Genomic DNA, 21,269 nt, shown 5'->3' with positions numbered 1-21,269 from the left:
TAATAATTATTGTTGTTGTTGTTATAATTTGTCCTCGGCTGAAGGTTTTCAAGCCATAGAAAAAGATTTGCAGGACAGTTCTCACCAACACTTACACAAATACACGAGCTGAACCGCTGAACTGCTTGTGACCCTTATCACCCAAGGGAGACCGTTACACACCCACAATGAACTCGTGACTTTCAAATCCCAATGCAGAGACAACTCTCCCTCACACACTCTTGCACCTATTTCAGTCACAAACAGCAGTGGCAGCGGGAGCGAGCGTATGGCTCATACAATGGGCATTTATTGTTTCAGGCCGATTCCAGTGGGCTCATGCACATTTGATTCAGAATACAATTAATTCCATTATGACTCATTTATTTAGTCATTTTTTATTCAATCATTAATTAGTTTTCATCTTTTTGAAAAATTGACAACCTCGTACCTGCAGACATGTTGTCTTTTGAAATGAATCACGTTTCTTTCCTGATGTGATTGAAAAACTGTCCAGGCTTCTGTTTGTATTTTATTTATTTCATTGAAGGTTATTTATTATATTCATTTATCTTTTGAATTCATCAAAGTGAAGACTGCACAAGCACGAGTCCATCCATGGATTTACCCGTATGGATGTGTTTGTGTCGCTGCAGCAACATGATGACCGCATAGCAGCGCGGATGTGTTCCAGTAACGGAGGAGCAGTGAGTCAAGGGCTCCTTCGCGGAGACAGCATAAGGTTTATGGTTGGACTGACTGCCTCTTAGTCAGACACCAGAAACCTCGACATTCTGCCCGGCCACAGTGGCCGTTTCTGACTTCAAAATCCTCTGATTTGATCCTTTAAATTGAGTCTTTTTTAACTGCCAGTCCGGCATAGTCCACGTTCATTTTACACATTTCCCAGTGTCATTTTATTATCCCAATTCTTCAAATAATCCGCTTAGAACTAATAGAAAATGATTTTAAAAAGTGTGCTCCCTGAAATAAGTTGTTAAAAATAAAAATAGTAAAGTATGATTTCAAGACGATTAGAGATTATTAAATCCAGCCTATATATTTGTCATATTGTAACTAATTGCAATCTCTGACGCTAAAGGCGCATCTGCCTCACCCAACGAGTCACTAAATATTATTATTCATCTCTTCTAAGGAAACATTATGTTTCTATATTCTGTTATTCAGCGCATCTCATTTAGACAATCATTTGAAATTGAATTGATTATTACAAAACATACCGGGGGAAATATGTAAATTAAAATGCGCGTACGTATATGTACGTGTGCGTAAAGCAAAGCAATACTATAACAGGGAGTTTTATTATATTATCAGTATTATATAATTTAGGCCTTTAACACATAACAGTTTTTTTACGAGTCTGGCTGTGCCGGACCAGGGTCAACCTGCTCCGTGAAGCAGAGGGACAGCTTCAACCAGTGGCCTCATGGATCAAATCTAGACACATGGTATCTGCCACAGAGGGAAGGGAGCATTATGGAGTGATCTCCATCCTCATGGTTCACAGCCACGTCTGATGTCAGGTTTGAAATCACTTCCTTTAGAAACCCAGTCCAAAGGCTCTTACCTCCAAAAAATGTCAAATCTGTAAACATTATCACATATTTCTGACAAAGTTGGCTACAGTACACTTGATCATATAATTTAAGCAACTCAGGGTGATAAACTATACTGTATCAACAAAATACCACCTTAAAATACAAACAAAATGTAGATTTAAGATAAAAACATACTCAGTCTTTGCTCTCAAATCTCCACTACAAATTGATTCAACATGGGCCCAGTGAGATACATGATAACATGCTTGTCAAAATACATACATAATTAGGACAAAAAAACAACACAAAACACCGATAAATGATGACAATAAATAATGTTGTTATTTCCATTTAAGTACATGCATTCTATCATTTAATGCTTACATTTATGCTTTAACATGTCATCTTGTGTTTACGTCTGCATTAACATTAGGTCAGGTCAACCTGAAAGTTACTGCCTGGATGCACAGGAGGACCGTCCCTTTGTAATCTGGCTCTTCTGTTTCTTGGCTAAATCCAGTGCACCTTCACCTTCAGAAACTCACAAACTGGTTTCACACGGAAAATGCAACAATTAGAACAACTGTATTCCTATGAATCCTAAGCGGTACAGGCCTTACCTACCAGAGCAGGACGAGCGGGCATGGAGCAACACTTTGAGCAACATTTTAAAAGAAGGTGAAATCCACTCAGACCTGTCAAAAATGGACAAATCGTAAAAAGGTGCAGCTTTCAGCCAATAAAGCTGAGCCCCAGCCTCCTCCTGGACACTCTCCTCTCCCATGTGAGGCAATAATAGGGCCATCATTCCATTCTTTTTGTTGTTTTCTTCCTCCAGAGGATGGTAGGCTACAACAGCAGGGTGCCTACAGGCTTTTTTTTTTTTAAACTGCAGCAGCTGGCAAGAAAAGGATTCATGTGTGATGGCCAGTTTGGTCTAAGTGACACAAATGCCATATGAAATTGGGCTGTATGAAAAGTGTTGATAGCTAATTTGTCACAGGAAGAATAACTCTGAATACCTTTTTAAAGCACTGGTGCCCATTCTGGGGGTCCAATAGGAGTCCTTGAGGGGGTTCTGGAGGTCCTCAAAGGACATAACAGTCAAAGGGGCTTCGTTGGGTCCCCCGGCAAAATAAGGAATAGATTACAAGACACTTTTGTATTTTTTCCCCAAGAAGTTCGAATGGAGAATGGATGTTTTGCCCAAAGGCTTCCAAGAAAGACAGAACCTAAGCCCGAATTTAGTGTGAAAAACCCGAAATGATTTAAAATACATTCTCACTGATGTGTGAAATCGTGTGTCAAGGTGTATTAGACAGAAAGATTCTGTCACACAAAATCGTATCAAATTGGCTCATTGGCCTAAAATTCATCTCTATAAGGACTATCTGAGCTGCAGTGGTTCTATCCACGTCCTCCACCTGTTGCTGTTTCTTCATTCACACAGGCCATTCAAGGCTCATAGACAACTCAGCCCACTGCAGTGAATGTAATGGTGTCTGTTTATGTCAACATGCGCAGCTCATTCAAATGAATTCTAATTTTAATTGTCAGAGCGGTGACGTTAAACAGCTTGCGCTGGGTTTCCACGGGTCACATGAATACAAGTAGCCTGCGGCCTAATTAGCGCATCTTTTTTCTCCAGTCTAAAAAGCAGGGGGTGCATCCAACCCTCCGCATGGTCGCCACCTCTTATTGCATCTAATTAAAATCCTCTATTCATGTTTTCAAACTTGACCAGGTGTGGTTTGAATGGGAGCATTGGTTGGATTTAAAAGTTTGGTTTCAGACTGGTATCTGGAGAAGAATCGCTTGTGATGGTGATACACTGAGCTGAGGGATTGTTAGAAACTTCTGGTGTACTGACTTGTGTATGTGTGTGTTAGTGTGTGTGTGAGGGTTAGTGTGTGTGTGTGTGTGTGGTCTGGTTTTGTGGTTGTGGAGACACACTGATTAATAATAAAAGAAGTAGCTCTGAATCAGTCACCAGAACATTACCAGCGATGTGCTTGTGAATAAGAGGAGAGTAAGAATGAGTTATGCGAATGATTTTAATTTGGATTACTTCAAAGATGTCGTCCCCATTAGTCTGACGCTGCTTACTGTTGTGCATACTTTCATCTTATGCATCATCGTCTTTTCATGAGCTAAGAAAATCAGCTTTGTGGTTAGCTTTGTCATAAAGTATATTTTTCAGAGAGCACTGGGTTTTAAAATCCTTATTCAGCTTAAAAAAAGGAGAAAATGAACCAGTACCACCTAAAGTGATTAGTTTTGTATCTCTCAAAAGTCATTATCCTATTCTATAATATGTCACTTTTTAACATAGGTCAGTGTCTTTGAATGTTTTTTTGAGCTGATAAACACTCTTTTGCTTTGTTTCCATGTGCTCGAGCAGCAACACATCACCTTAACTGAGGACATTGAATTTGTAAATGTAATTGTCAGCCTGAGTGTCTAACACACATCTGGATGACACTGCTCAGTGAGATGAGGATGTCATGCAGATTCAAATCAAGCCTAAAATGATGAGTGAATTCTGTTCTTCGGTGGTCGTCTGTCCTTGTTTTGATGTCTGCTTGTAATAAAGTTAGAGCTGTTACGTTAGCACAGTGAAGAATGAGCTGAGGGCAGATCAGAGAGCACAGATGTTCAGCACTATTCTGAGTCATACACAGCTCTTAGTTTAAGCCTAAGAAGTGGCCAACCTGTCAGGGAACCCTTTCCCAGCATCCTCAGGAGGATGACTTCATCAAGACGGTCAGAATGTGTTCAGTCTTACAAATAACACAAATGTTATTATTGTAGATGCAACCTTACTGCAACCTTCTTCCTACTTACTGTGCAGTGCCACATTTCAATTTCATATTTTCGAGCAAACCGTAAATCAAATGTTTGTTTGTGTCAGATGAACTAATCCACATAGTCTGTAATGATCTCATAATGGAAATATTGTTACATTGCTTTAAAAAAAGACATGCTGTTGTTTCTGGGTGAAACTGAAACAAAGGGCATTAACATAAACCACATATATTTTATGCATTTGTATTTTATTTCATAAGAAACAGCATACTGTACATACATGTCTTTGGTTTTATTTGTTGAGACTTCAAACCTTACTTGTAACAGAAAATGGCTTATGTTTAACATTTAAATCATTTTTACTATAATTAAATATTATAGAATTCATCTTTTTAAGAAGTCACTTATTTTGGGATATTTAACATTATAATGTCATATTCCAATACAATACATATTCCATTGTAGAAAAGCAATTTTCAAGAACTTTAAAGAAGCTAAAAACCTCAAATATGCAGATTGCAGTTCTGTGTATATTATTTGTTACGATTTCTGTTTGATTAGTAACTTAAACAGCCGACTAGGCAGCTAATTCAGCCTGTCGGGATCTTTGTCCAAGCCGTGATCTGATACCTCCATGATGCAAGCCTGCGGGCCTGCAGTTTCCAGCTTCCAGTTTCTACACTTGTACTTCCCTCTAGTGAAGTATACGGTGTACTGCAACTTAATTTCCTTCAAGAATACTGAGCCTCAGGCTGCAAGTGTGTAAGAAAGAAGATTTGAGCTATCATCATAATACTTAATGAAAACATAAAAGGGATATCCTGACTTTGAGTCCCTGGATCAAGCTCTAAAACACTGGATCCTACTTTTCCCACAATGCAACTAACTAGAATGTTTCTATAACTCCCTATCTGCATTGCAAACACCAGTGTCTATTAAACTCCACACAGGCTCTCCAGATGTGGTGATGACATCACAAGATCATCATGGTTATTAGGACTTGGACTTGCAAAGCTTATACAACTGTGTTCCCACAGAGAACAGTTACAGACTATTCCCCACAACTACTACACTTTTAAACTTGTTGTTTGCTCTGGTATTATTCAAGGTCACTACACTTTCATAACCAAAGATATGAATCTATTTCCACGGAAGGCCTGATCCTAATACTGAAAGACCACTAGTTGGAGTAAGATGTTGCTCAATATGGTGGAAAGACACTAAATGACCTGACATCCTCACTGAATGCCAGAATCACATTGAACTCTTCTCTTTTTCAGCTGTTGTTTTTCCTCAAACAAGTACCAAGAAAATCAGCCAGTGGACATCTGCTCCATTCACCAGTTTCTATGTATTGTCTTCCTCAGTTGCTCTGCTTCCAGTGCAGCTTGTTTTAAGTAGAGCTTTTATCCAATCAGATTTCACCTCTGTGTCTCTAGGTAAGAACAGAGGCCTGAGGCCCTCTAGGTACACTTTGCAGTTTAAGTATATGGGGACGATATTGTTGATTGTCATAGTCTTCAACCAATCAGATTTTTTAGTATGACATGTTGGGCGTATTCTTTGACGTGCAAGAGCTGTCTAGGTGGCCTACAAGTACGTCAGCATTAACGTGCAGCTCAGCATTAACGTGCGGGTCAGTGGGCTAGGTCACTGTTGTGAAGCTGAAGCTAGCTAGCAGAACTTAGTAGTAGTAAGAGTTCAAGTTGAAAGATATGTAAGAAGTTATGACGTTGACATGACATTTTTAGCGTTTTGCTTGGTGTAGCTTTGTTTTTTTAACACTCAATGGCTGAAAGAGGAGGAGAAACAGATTTGGGAGTTACTGGCAACGCCTTTCTGGAGAGGGACATTTCCAGAAAAGCTGGACATGGTAAGAAAGGGTCCACCCCACAGCTAGCAGCCCTGACTCAGCCAGGAAAAGGATTTGTACGAACGGTATTCCTGGATAACAGCGTCGGAGAAGCGTTGCACATTTTATGGCTAAGAATGCATTTTATTTGCGACTGAGCGTCTTGGTGTTTGGAGCTACCCTGGATTTGCTAACCAAGGCAGCAACAAGACACCATAGCACAACAGGACACTTACAAGCAGGGGCGTTTCTAGGATTCAAAGAAAGGGGGGGCTTAGCCCCAAGGGGAGTGGCGTTTTTGTGTGTGAAGTGCGCGGAAATTTTTTTTGGGGCCCATTTGGGGCCGCGGATATCCATTGTTTCAGACTGTTCATAGATTGGTTCAATCAGAAAGAGTGTGATTTTGCTCTGTAGTTTTGCTTGCATTCAGTATATGATAACACAAGAGACCGAATTTCAGGGTCATAGTGAAATTTGACAACACAAATATGAACTTTTCTCAAATAAAGAGAGAAATAATTTTCCTGCTTGTAAAGGAAAGACAGATAAACTAGCTTTCATATCCGCGTCACTTCCAAATCCTAATTCTTAAAGGGACCGCACACAATGGATGGAGAATGGACCTGACAGTGTCAACTTTTGAGTTGTTGCATCATGTTTGATGTTTTTGCCAAACAAACTACATGGAAAGCAGAAAGCTGCATTATGGTCGACTGAATATTCCAACCTGTAGACCAGTCGCGGACCACGGACCGGTACCAGGCCGTGGATCATTTGGTACCGGCCGCACAGAAAGAATAAATATTATTTCTGTTTTATTGATTATCAGAGTCTGAAAGAAGTTTTATTTTGAAAAATGACCGGATTCTCTCGCAATTCCATCCACCTGTGCCTCTTGACATGTCAAGACGCTTGTCTCGGTCACGTGATAATTTACCTTAAAAATTTAATCCACAAACTAGCGAAAATGAGTAAATAACTTTTGGAGAGCTTCTTTGCAAAGAGGAAAGGCCACTAAGGAGACAGAAGAAGAGCTACAACTTCCAAGAAAAATAAATCTTCATTTAACAGACAATACCAGGAGTCTGATTAAATATCAGGAGTAATTCTGACGCTCCAAGCCCGCTCTGCATAATATGTGGCGACAGAGAAAGATCAGCTGCTGGAGATTGTAAATGAGCTTTAAAAGTATGTTTGAGACAACAACTCTGCTGGTGTTTGGATTAAAATCAAGGCTGAATATTTATGAAGGTATATTTGTGTCTTTATTAAGCAAACAAACAAAAAATGTTTTAAAAGCAAATTTCTCGCACTGCAATCAAAAATCAAGTTTGTAAGTGAAAATATATAAACTGAGAATAATTTATTTGTTAGTTTTGCTTATGAAACTAGAATTTTTGGTTAAAAAAATAAAATCTTTGGTTAAAAAAATAAATATCTTTGGTTGAAAAAAAAAGCTTTGGTTTCAAAACGAAAAGCTTTGGTTTTGAAACCAAAAGCTGAATTGGGTGTAGTGGGCGGGGCATACGCTGCTGAATGTACCAGGAGTTTCTATTGGTCGGTTTGACTTGTCTCTCGGTATCTGCATCATCTAAACACAGACGGGAGGTTACGGTGACATGGAGGTAAGTTGACTGCTCTGTTTTGTCAAAATTATTTTAAATATAGCAGCACTTCACTTTGTTCTCATGTTGTTAGTGTCGTGGAGTCTCTTTTTAAGAACGACATGGAGTAGCCCCACTGTTTAGATGATGCAGATACCGAGAGACAAGTCAAACCGACCAATAGAAACTCCTGGTACATTCAGCAGCGTATGCCCCGCCCACTACACCCAACTCAGCTTTTGGTTTCAAAACCAAAGCTTTTGGTTTTGAAACCAAAGCTTTTTTTTTCAACCAAAGATTGTTTTTTTTTCAACCAAAGATTTTATTTTTTTAACCAAAAATTCTAGTTTCATAAGCAAAACTAACAAATAAATCATTCTCAGTTTATATATTTTCACTTACAAACTTGATTTTTGATTGCAGTGCAAGAAATTTTTGTTTGCGTAATAAAGACACAAATATACCTTCATAAATATCCTGAGATCGCCACTAAAGCACTGAAAACCCTGCTTCCATTTCACATCCTCTTTGTGAAGCGGGATTCAAAACAAAAATGATGCCGATCGTATCATTTTATTTCGTCGTGTTTTTCCGCCACACCTTGAAGGCCGGTCCGTGAAAATATTGTCTTACATGAAACCGGTCCGTGGTGCAAAAAAGGTTGGGGACCTCTGCTGTAGACCACTAACCTTGTCAGTCTCCTGCTTCTCATCTGACTGGGCGCCACCTATCTATCCTAAAGAATCTTCTTATATCCTCCATCTGGTGAATGAATTGGATGATATACCGGTACAATAGCGTTATGAGGGACACTATGACATTTAGTTTTCACTAGCATTAACTGATTATAAACAACAACATTCTATAGGGCAGTGGTTCCCAAACTTTTTCTGTCAAGACCCCCTTTGATGATATAGGAACATTGGACGACCCCCCCCCCCCCCCCCCCCCGCAACCCGACCCCAAATTTTTCTTGGTTTTTAATGAATTGCATTATAATGCATGAACTGTATAAAATATTTTTATTTCTTTCTAAAATAAGTACATATCACTTCACAGTTTATTCTTCAGTTTGTTTAACTGGGAAAAAAAATAGCAATAATAAAATATATATAAAATAAAAAATATATAAAATAATTTGTAAATACAATTAACTTAATTTCAAACAAAGTGCAAACAACATATACTGTATTTCCTCACATTGAACAGCAGGTTTTCTCAAACAATAAAATAACACAATTATGAACAAGGTGTGCAGGTCTACATGGACCATATTATTTTGTGATCATATTCCTATGTATATTCCTATTCATATATATCAATCAGTGACTGGTGTGGGCTTGCTTTGCTTTACAGATTTTGTCAAAGCGGGGTTGCTGGTTGGAGATAGCTACTCTCAGTTCATTCTCAATGTTCAACTTTGATCTGTATTTGGTCTTCATTGCAGCAACTGCAGAAAACCCTGTTTCACATAAATAGGATGTGGCAAAAGGCAACAGTATGCCCATAGCTCTTTGGCCTAGTAGTGGGTAGTCTTTCTCCACTCCAATCCAAAACACAGCCAGTGAATTGGATGTGAACTGTAGTCTCCTTGTTGAGTCAGATGTCATGTCAATGTACTGCTCTTCCTCTGTGGTACTGAGGTACCTTAGTTTGAGGCGTTGTCGAGGTGGTCGCGTCGCCTGTTGCGGCTGTAACAGAAGTTCCATCGGATTTGCGCTTTAGACCAGTCACAAATCTGTCCATCTTTGTACATACTTCCTTCTCTTATCTTTATCTTTCTCTGTCGCTCCGTATCTTTCTCGCTCTGTGTCGCTGTGTGTCTCTCTCTCGTTCGCGCTCCCTCACTCTCTCTCTCCCTCGCTCGTTCGCGCTCTCTCGCTCGGGCGCGCGCTCGCTCTCTCGCTCGGGCGCGCGCTCGCTCTCTCGCTCGCGCGCGCTCGCTCTCTCGCTCTCGCTGGTTTTGCCACAGTCGGTCTGTGACATGAGCCGCTCTGGTGGCGTGGTTGGAACACAGTGCATGTCACGTCGGTTATTTTATATTGTTTTACCGGTGTATGTGTGCGTCTGTGTGTGTGGGTTGGTGATGAAGCCGCGACCCCCCTGTAGTACCACCGCGCCCCCCCTAGGGGTCGCGACCCCCACTTTGGGAACCACTGCTATAGGGACTGATGTTATTGTTTCGAAATACAAGAGATATATATTAATTAGTGCTGGGCAACGATTAAAATATTTAATCGCGATTAATCACATGGATTGTTATGGCAAAGTTCAATAATGAATTCAAAAGTAGTGTATTGCGCACTTTTATTTTAAAACTACTGCTACATGAACAAAAGTGCAATAACATTTGGTTCACGAGATGCAGGTAGCATGTTTTATACTTAATGTGAATATAATTCATACTTTGTTGGCATCTTATTCTGAAAACCGGATGTTCGTCTGAAGAAACCGGATGTTGTCTCACGTTAATCTTTCTGCTAACTTTCAAAGTCCTTCGCTTGCTCCCGATCTGTGCCGTTTAAATGAGTTTACCGTGAATGTCAGCATATAGGTGCACTAACATGTAAGTGTCTGCTGAGTTGACCACGGAGATCTGAGTGTCTGCTGACTTTAGCGCAGCGATGTCCAGTAGTGTCCAGGGAGAGCAACAGCTGGTGCAGCTTCTCTCTTTATTTCTGCCCCCCTCGACCCTCTCTACGGCAACCCTGAAGGGACATCATATCTCCAATACAAAACGATAAACATGAGACAGTCTGTTACAATAATAATAAATTAAAAATACTTACCTGTTTTTTTTTTTGTTTTCTTGTGTTTTTTAATTATTATTATCATTTTTTTTTTCCCATCTCAAAATGCTCAAGGACATACACACACGTTCACACACACACACACACACACACACACACACACACACATACATACACAACTGACTATAGGATGTTTACTGGCTTTTATCCCACTGTTCTTGTCATCTTCTTGTTGTTATGTCTATGTATTGTCTCTTGTCTTTCAATAAAAAAAAAATAAATAAATAAAAAAGAATAATAATAAATTTAAAAAATGCGTTAACGCGCGATAAAATAATTGTCGGCGTTAATTAATGAATGCGTTAACGCAATAATAACGTGTTAACTTGCCCAGCACTAATATTAATGCAAAGAACAGAGAGATGTCAATAGTTATTTCTTGTATTTCGAATTCGCTCGTTCACACTCTTGCTCACTGGAGACAGTTTCTAACAAAATAGCTAGCTAGCTAGCTTAGTGTTAACATAGCCCACTACAATATTCCCTTTCATTTGCCTCAAGTAAACCTAAATTTAAGCAGGTAACAATCGTTAACTACAGATAGCCACATTCTGTAACTACCTGTACTTACAATTTCCCTTGGCTATAATCCTGGCTGTCGTTGACTAGAGACGTTACTTGGCAGAGTGAGAAAGCCAGCGCAGCAGCCTCCCCAAGATCCTAGTGCCCGGGGTTTATATCGTTAAGTATGATGATAGGCTGTTGGATTGAAATTTGAAGGGGGAGAAAACATACAAACCGGAACGCACGCACATATGTAGCATGTTAGAGTTATAAATAACTTGTCCATGTGAGAAACAATAATTTAATTTAATGACATCACCAAAATAATTTTTTTTTTAAAAGCCAATAATGCCAAATTATTTAGGGGGGCTGAAGAACATTTTAGGGGGGCTTCTGCGCCCCTGCTTACAAGTGACGGTGCTTTTGAAAACTTTTGCTGAGACCCGAGTGACTACAACTCGAACACGTTCGCAGGAGGACCTCTTATTGGAACTGAACCGCACCGATGTTCTGTACAACCACGTCATTAAACTCTTTGTAATCAAAGAAAGGAGGATGGACTTTGTCTGTAAGTGAACAGCAGCTTTGGTTAGTGAACTGCTTTTGTGTTTTTACATCTGCAGTAGCGTTACTACTGTGTTCATTTGTCTATGGTGTCGTTTTTATGATATGGTTAATATTGTTCCCTCTGATGTGAATAATATTTGAATGGGCCGTGCTCTTTAGTGTGCGGTGGAATACGTGTTCAGTTCGTAAGCCTCGTACCGAACGGTTTAATAGGAATACGTGTAGTTACACCCCGAGAAGAACACGCCCGAGAAGAACACGCCCCTTCTTCTTCTACGCTGCCACCTCTGAGCACAGTTTCCCGTGACTGCTCCCCCTCCTGGCCTTCCCTGTCATCAACTCCTTCAGCTGCAGCTCTCCCCATTCAGACTATTGTGACTGAGAGGCTGCCCCGTCCACACCGCATTCACAAAGCCATAAACAAAAACAACCTCAGCTATATCCCTCCCAGTGATGTTTATATCGGCTCCCAGCACAAGTTCATCATCTACAACCCCACTTCTGTCAATTCCATCCCGTCTCTGTGGACTCATCATCGGCGTACCACCACTCCCTCATTACGTCATCATAACAAACAGCACGTGAATGCAGCCAACCTCAGAACCCTCCCCAAAACCTCACAACCAACCACAAAACACTCCATGAAGCTTGCTCTGTTCAACACTCGGTCACTAAGCAACAAAGGCCCAATCATCAATGAATTCATCACTGACAACAACCTTGATATCCTCTGTCTCACTGAAACTTGGCAAAAACACCTGGATTACTACGCACTCAATCAAACCACCCCAACTGGATATCATTACCTGGATAAACCACGCCCTGATGGCCGCGGTGGAGGAATTGCCGCTCTTCACCGCCAACATATCAAGACCAGACTGACTAACATCGACAGTCCACCCTCCTTTGAACAGCTCACATTCAAACTCTCTGGTCCTAAACCCCTGGTCATTGCAATTATCTACCGCCCCCCCAAAGCCAACCCTGCCTTCCTCTCTGACCTATCAGAATTCCTCACCCAGCTCTGCTCCGTCTCACCTTCCATCCTGTTGCTTGGTGATTTCAACATCCACATCGACTCCTCAGACTGTAAAACTGCCACCGAATTTCTGGACCTGCTTAAATGCTTCAACTTCACTCAACACATAGACTTCCCCACCCACAACCGCGGGCACATCCTGGACCTGGTCTGCTCCACTGAAATCACCATCAACCACCTCTCCGGCTATGACCTCACCATCTCCGACCATCTAGCCATCATCATGGAGATCGACATCCCCATCCCAGAACCCAAACTCACGCGCACCATCACTCTCCGAAATATCAAGTCTGTCTGCCCTTCATCCCTGTCAGCCTGTCTCACTGAAAAATTCTCCACACTCTCCCCCTCCCTTAGCCCTTCCCCCTCAGACCTGGTCAACCTCTACAATAACACACTATCCTCCTGCCTTGATCAGCTTGCCCCTCTCAAAACCAGAACTGTCTCATTCACCCACACTGCTCCCTGGTTCACCCCTGAACTCCGCCTCATGAAATCCCGGAAACGCAGACTAGAGCGACTCTCCAAAAAAACCGGCCTCACAGTTCACACCCTGGCGTACAAGGAACACATACAGCAATACAAACTGGCTTTAAACTCTGCTCGCTCCACCTACTACTCTGGCATCATCCGCTCTGGTTCCACCAACCCCAAGGTCCTCTTCTCCACAATAAACAAACTCCTCAAACCTATGGACAATCTCTCCCACTCCTCCACAGCAGAGAAATGCAACTCCTTTCTGACGTTCTACAAAGCTAAAATCGACACCATCTACAACCAACTGGCCACTTCCAGCCCTGCTTTGTCCAACCCTGTATCTGCAAATCCTCCACTAACTGACCGGTCACTCTTCCGATTCTCTCTCATCTCCCCCTCGGATCTCAATAAATCACTCTCTGGCATGAAGACTCCGACCTGTGACCTCGACCCTATCCCTTCCACTTTAGTTATGGCCTGTCTCCCGGCCCTCCGCCCGCACCTCCTCTCTGTCATCCACTCCTCCCTGTCTACTGGCTCCGTCCCTCCCGCCCTCAAACTCGCCTCAGTCACACCCATCTTCAAAAAACCTGGCCTTGACCCCGACATTCACAACAATTACAGACCCATCTCCAATCTCCCTTTTCTGTCTAAAATACTGGAACGCATTGTTGCCCATCAACTGAAAACTCACCTGGACTCAAACCAACTATATGAACCATTTCAATCCGGATTCAGATCTCATCACAGCACAGAAACTGCCCTCATCAAAGTCACCAACGATCTCCTCCTCTCCTCTGATGAACACTCCCTCAACATCCTGATACTGCTCGACCTCAGCGCAGCCTTCGACACCATCAACCACTCCATCCTCCTTTCACGTCTCGAGTCCTCCCTCCACATCACTGGCACAGCCCTCTCCTGGTTTAAATCATACCTCTCCGACCGTGAACAGTTCATCAGCATCAACAAATTCAAGTCTGACACAGCCCCAGTCTCTCAAGGTGTCCCCCAAGGTTCAGTACTCGGTCCCCTCCTCTTCATCCTCTACCTGCTCCCCCTTGGTGACATCATACGCCACCATGGTCTCCAGTACCACTGCTATGCTGACGACACCCAGCTCTACATCTCCACCAAATCCATCACCCCCACCATCCACTCCACCATCACCAACTGCCTCACAGATATAAAAACCTGGATGCAAGCAAACTTCCTCAAACTCAACACCGACAAATCTGAAGTCCTCATCATCGGCCCCAAATCATTAAACAATTCCCACCACGACTTCTCCCTCTGCATCGATGGCATCACTGTTCCTGCCTCCACACATGTCCGTAATCTCGGGGTCATCTTCGATCAAACTCTCTCATATGAACGCCACGTCAATCACATCACAAAAACCGCCTTCTTTCATCTCAAAAACATCGCCCGTCTCCATCCCTCCCTCTCCTCCGCAGCCGCTGAAACACTCATCCACGCCTTCATCACCTCTCGACTGGACTACTGCAACAGCATCCTGTACGGCTCACCCACCAAAATCATCAATAAACTACAATACATCCAGAACTCAGCTGCCCGTCTGCTCACCCACTCCCGCACCAGAGACCACATCACCCCAGTCCTTCAAAACCTCCACTGGCTCCCCATACAGCAAAGAATCCAGTTCAAGCTCCTCCTCATCACCTACAAAGCCCTCCACAACCTTGCCCCTTCATACCTTTCGGACCTCCTGTACCATCACATTCCCAACCGCAACCTCAGATCTGCTGACGCCAACCTCCTTACCCCCCCTACTCTGTCCAAGCATCGGACCTGGGGGGACAGGGCCTTCTCCGTTGCTGCCCCCTCCCTCTGGAACTCCCTGCCCCAACACCTCAGACATTCTTCGTCACTTGCCACTTTCAAAACTGCACTTAAAACTCACCTATTCAAATCTGCTTTTAACCTCTAAAGTCAGTCATGTATGTTTTCTTTCTTTCTTTTCATGTTTATTTTATTTTATTTATTTTTTTCTTACTGTTATGTCGTATATTTTGTTCTTATTATAAATGCTTCTATTGTTTCTGTTTTTAACATGTAAAGTGTCTTTGAGTGCCTTTTAAAGCGCTATATAAATAAAATGTATTATTATTATTATTAATAATAACCGTAGCTTGCACGTAATGAGATTATTAGGAGCTGGCTCAAGTGTAGTAGGACAGCTCAGAAGGCCCATGCTCTACAGTTAGAGATTATAAGACGAGGAGCACTGAAGCTCATCTGGAGGCTCGTGGTGGAACAACACCTTACTTACACAATATATGTCATAGTAGGTTTTTATGTCAAATCTTAATGTCCAAAGTACATAGTAACTTTATCTAAGTATCATATCTACCTCTGATATACAGTGGAGTTGAAATAAAACGTAGTATAAAAAGGAACTACTGAAGTACACGACAAATTCCTCAAAATTGCACTTACGTACAGTAGAGTCACACACAAGCATGCCAACATTTTCTATTTAGCACTAAACACAGTCCTGCTGAGGCGAGCCGGAATGTCATTTGGTCATAAAAAAGTATTGTAAAAAGTTTGACCTGATGATGGCGCTAGATGGAAAGTCAAGGGATCACCAAATTTATTAAGATTCATCTTCTTTGTTCTGTCACAGCCCGGTCCTCTATATATAAGTTGTGATTTTTAAATTTTTTCTCTATTTGTCTGCAGCATCTTTACTTGCTGCCCTTGTGTTTCCCGCCTGTAGGATTACTGCCCCGCCTGGATTGGCTTCACCTGCTCCTCCCTTGTGTCTGTAGTAGTCTGTGTGCTCCTCTTTGTCTGGGCTAGTTCCTCTTTACTCCTCGTGCAGCGTTACAGCCTTTCTGTTCTATGTCCCAGTTTAAGTCATAGTGTTTGGCCTGTTTTTGGACTTTTGGACTGAGGCTGCTTTTGAGTCCTTTGCCTGTTGGTTCATTACTGATAGTGACCATATATGTCTGAACCAAATTTTTTCCAAATCCATTGAATAGATGTTTAGATATTTCAGTGGATAAGTGAAAACTGTGACCTGCTGGTGTGCTAAAGAAAAAGATAAGGGAATCTCCAAAATCTTTGATATTCATCTCTGGGGACCATAAATGTTTGTTACATATTTCATATCAGTGGTCTATATATTACTATCTGGAAAGAATTGGTGGACCTAGTGATGACCATTGCCATGACTCAAGCTACATCAAAAGCTATTGCTGTAGCTGGCTTATATTAGAGACTGGCCCTTACTTCGAATGAACTCTGACTGATTAGTGTATTTGGTCATATTTTAGTATGAAGCTTTCTTCTTTACCGATCTGCTCCTTGATTCATTTTACTTACAGCATTATGCTGTTAATATAAACTCACACTTCCTGTATCCATTTCATCAATCAGAAAATAATGTACTGATCTCTAATCAACTTGTATTGCTTGGTTTGCATGCTTTACATGGATTTATTTGTTTACTGCATGTTTTAAGAATTCACATTTATCTTATAATTGTATTTATTAAATCACTAATGCCTCGCAAGATTTCTTTGGCGTGATAGACAGTCTACTGAGTCAATCCCTGGTGAGCAGGGTGACGATGGTGCCCAATGGCGTGGCTGAAGGGGAGTCTCCCCTTTTACAGGGAGAGCGGAGCTACAGCGGCACAGGAGGATAAAAAGAGGAGACGTCACATGTCCTATCATTTAGGTACAACACATGCGCAGTAAAATCGTCTAAAAGGCTCACAAGCTGGCGCATATTCAAGAACATGAGGAAGACTGATTCATTTCACTGAGGCGTCCGCAGGAAGGGTGACGTAGTAGCTTATACCTCATGTGTGAGAATTTCAATTCTGCAATTATTAAAAGATCTTTCATAAATAAACAACAATAAACAAATAAACAAATGCTTTCTATTTGAAATTGTTCTAATCTATACCCATTCGAGTTTACCAAAAAGTCCTGTCAGGCAGAGTGCACCCAAAGAACACCCGTTCCTGTTGCTAGCGTTGTTTGCTGTAACCCTCCAACATCTCAGCTCCAGTTATACTGTGCCTGTGTCACATAGCTCAAGACTGTGTCCCAGCCTTCATTCAATAGCCTTGTGGATGCAGAGGAAGCAGTCAAAGCAGAGGAACCTAGGTATAGCGAGGAAGTATGTGAAGAAGCAGGAGAGGAAGTGGGGGAGGAAGTAGGGGAATGAGAGAAATGAGAGGAATGAGAGGAATGGAGGGACCGGAGTGAGAGGGCAACAAGACAGCAGACAGGAAGACCAGAGTGTTGCAACACAACACAGAGGCAGCAACAGACTGAGGACCACTTAAGGCCCTACTTTTATATAGCGACCAAACCGTGGAATTTCTGGGTCCACCATGTAATTCCAAGAGGCCCAGAAAGACTTTTTGCAACAGACTTACATTGAGAAAGAGAAGTCTCAGCGAATATTTTTTTGAGGTGACTCCAGTTCACTTTATACATCCATGGGATCTCTGCCTCGCCGTGTGAGTTCACTTTGGGAGTTGTGTAGCTCTGTGGCATGTGAGGCGTGAGCCTGGCGGTAGCCGAGGAGTACCTTGTTACTGCCCTAAGTTTGCTCTGTTCCACCCATCAAGACAACGACCAGAGGTTGTCTCTGAGGTTCCACAGAGGACCAAATAGGTCCACAGAGGACTGGCCTGAGGACACAACATGTGGGAGGACAACCAGTGGTTGGAGATTAATTGGACTATTGGATTCCATCCTTTCCCCTCCTGTTTAACTGTCACACACTCATTGTTATGGAATATTTTTGAAATATTTTCATAAATAAGTGTATATTTTAACTTTTCTTGTGCTGTCTTTGAGACCAATGCTGCTTTCTCTCCAATTTTAGAGAACCAGAAAACCCCTGGAGCCCTAGACTCCTAAATCCAGGTGGTGTTATAGGCTATTTTAATTTCTTATTTTGTCCTTTGGATTTTATTTAGTGGCAGCATTTAGTAAATTCACCACAGCTGGAGTTCACATGTTGCTTTGTGTTGGAGGATCCAAGGTTCTCTACCCCCATTCAATGTGTTATTTGAACATTAAAACAATAGAATTATTCAAACTTCCAACAGTCCCTCTTATGACTCATAAACCTAGACTGGCTTCATTTGTCACTAGAAAGATAACTTTGTGCAGTTTAATAAATATAATCAGTGTGATTTTGTAAAACATGATGTTTATACACTAAAGACCTTTGTCTTTAGAGAGAACATACCTCCATCAAGGTGGTCTAACGCTCTAAACACTCTTCCAATCTGCTTCTGGTGGAATTGCATCAAAATACACAAAAGTATCATAAAGGAATCCTTAGATCAGATTAACATTCCTGGATCAGCACCTGGATCCAGATCTACACTAATAAAATCACTTGTTCCTTGGTCCACTAGTCTAGGATTTTAAATGGACCAGGTTTATTAAACCTTCTACATGCAAGAAATCAAATACATTTGAATCCCGTTTTAACAGCGTAATTATTAGAGCAATCCTCCACTGAAGAAATTCTTAGTCGACTAGCACGTTACAATTTTGACGACTAATGGATTGGTTGATTTAGTCGAGAGATCTGTAAAACTGAGTTTGTCCACAAAGAATCACACAAAAGCACCTCTTTAAATATTGTGTTCACCAGAGATGTGCTCATGACTTTCTAGGAAATAAGTCATTCAGCATGAAAAAAACATGACAAAATAAATCTTTGTCAACTAATTTTCAAAGACACAACACCTTTGTGAAATAACATGATTTGTTTCTCTGACAGCACAGGATACTTACTACTCAATTTAAAAATGAAAAAAAACCCTTAAAAATAAAGCACTTTATTCATAGCCAATGAAATGGAATCACAAATTGGGTAAACTCAATGCACAAAGTAGCAAAGCCATAACTTGTATGTGAAGTGTCCAGATCAGGGTCTCCATCAGAGTGAAGGGTTCTGCTCTACTGGAGTTGTGCGGGCTGGTCATGGAGCTGCAGGTCAGTGGTCCTCCTGACGTGTCTTCCTGTGGACACTGAGACCGTCCTCATGCTGCTGGCCTCTGCGTTGTCTTCAGACCATCACGTGACTGAAGCATGACGCCTGCCAGCAACAACCTCCTCTCTTCTAATGAACTCTCATACTGTGGGGAGAGTCTGGTGATTTCAGGATCACGTCATTATGCAGGAGCATCAAGTCACTCAGGTAATCTGTAAAAACATGGCAGATTCACTGTGGCTTCATTCTGTCATGTTTTATCAGCACCAACCACGTACACCTGCAGTTGGAAGAAGCAGACGCATGTAACAGGGTGTTTGGTGATCACAGGTCTAATATCAAGGTGATGACAAGAGGAAAACAGCTGCACCAAACACTGGAGGACACTTTTAAAGAGAGACAGCGACAAAGACAACAAGATTTGAGAGGGTTTGTTATGTCATAACTTTGTAATAAATAGAATAAAAAAACATTAAGGAACAGCTTAGATGCAAGCAATTATTCTCTTAAGGCAAGGCGGAGCTAACTGTCAAACATACATTGGATTGATTTTAATAGCTTACTTGCAGTGTTCACTGTGCAGCTGTATTATCTGGGACAATAGAAGTATTGTGTCGGTCAGTATGAAATGACTTGGATCGGGGTTAAAGAGAGAGGATGGTCTTTTCTCAAGACCCCCAAAGATATTAAAAAGCCACAAAAAAGCGCATTTTGCATAATATGTCATCTTTATAGCATTTTGTGGTTTATGTTACCACAAATTCAATTTATTAGCACAAAACTTTGAACAAACAAGTAAGCCTGGACCTTTCAGGGAGTTCAGCAGCTCCAGGGCAGCTGCCCACTTTGCCCGGTGGGTAATGTAGCATTGGTTCAAATAACTAAGTACAGTTAAGTTCAGGCAAAAAACCCACTTAGTTAGGTTAAGGAGAACCGTCAAGAACATTAGGTTTAAGCTACAAAATCACAACAACACTTTGGGGCAAGAACTGTCTCGTGGTTGCAAGTCAAATGACCAAATAGATAACCCACATGGCAAACACAAGAGGTTGAATGTTGCTGAATCCATATTTCTCTTTACAAAAACTGTAAATGAACTGAACTGGAAGACCAACATCAACGCTGAGTACAAGAAGGGGATGAGTCGACTCTTTTTCTTGAGGAAACTTCGATCCTTCAACATGTGCAGCAAGACGTTGGAGATGCTGGAGATGTTCTACCAGTCTGTTGTGGTCAGTGCACTGTAGTTCGCCGTAGTCTGCTGGAGGAGCAGCATTGGAGCCGGAGACACCAACAGACTCAACAAACTTGTTAAGAAGGCCGGCTCCATCATTGGCTGCAAACAAGACTATCTGGAACAGGTGGTGGAGAGGAGGACTCTGAAGAAACTATTATCCATATTGGATAACCCGGACCATCCTCTCCACCACCTACTGCAGGGACAGCGGAGCACTTTCTCCAACAGACTGATCCAGCTCCGCTGTCACAAGGACCGATACAGGAGAACATTCCTGCTCTCTGCTATTAGACTCTACAATAAATCACCTCTGGCCAAATCAAACACAAGACTATAACACTGCTAACTGTTGTTGTTTGCTGTTGGTGATCCTTGCACTACTGTTTTTTACCTAGTTGGTTAACTTATACCATTCTATTTTATTGTATATACTCTGCATTTTTTATTTTCTTTAAATTGTATTCAAATTTTATTATATTCTGCTCTGTTATCATAATGTATTGTATATATTGAGCATCTTTCATATTTTTATGTTTACTCTGTAACTTCGTTTGCTGCTGCTACAAACAAATTTCCGCCTGGGGATGAATAAAGTATACATCTATCTATCTATCATCTATCTATCTAAATAACTTTTGATGACAGTGTTTCAGCAGCCAAATAGTCCTTATCTGTGTATTTATTACCAAAGTTCCTAGAGATGAATGTGGACTTATTCATGTGTGGCTGCTGGAGGGCACAGCATCCCTACCGGCGGTCTGGAGCTGCAGCAGACTGGGCAGGAGCAGGATTCCTGGCCAGGACAGCAGTGCATGTGGTGGGAGGGGCGGACAGAGCAG

This window comes from Anarhichas minor, unplaced genomic scaffold (assembly GCF_050575085.1).
Source record: "Anarhichas minor isolate MPS153535 unplaced genomic scaffold, ASM5057508v1 ptg000058l, whole genome shotgun sequence".
Classification (NCBI taxonomy): Eukaryota; Metazoa; Chordata; class Actinopteri; order Perciformes; family Anarhichadidae; genus Anarhichas; species Anarhichas minor.
Note: the sequence above shows the minus strand (reverse complement) of the source record.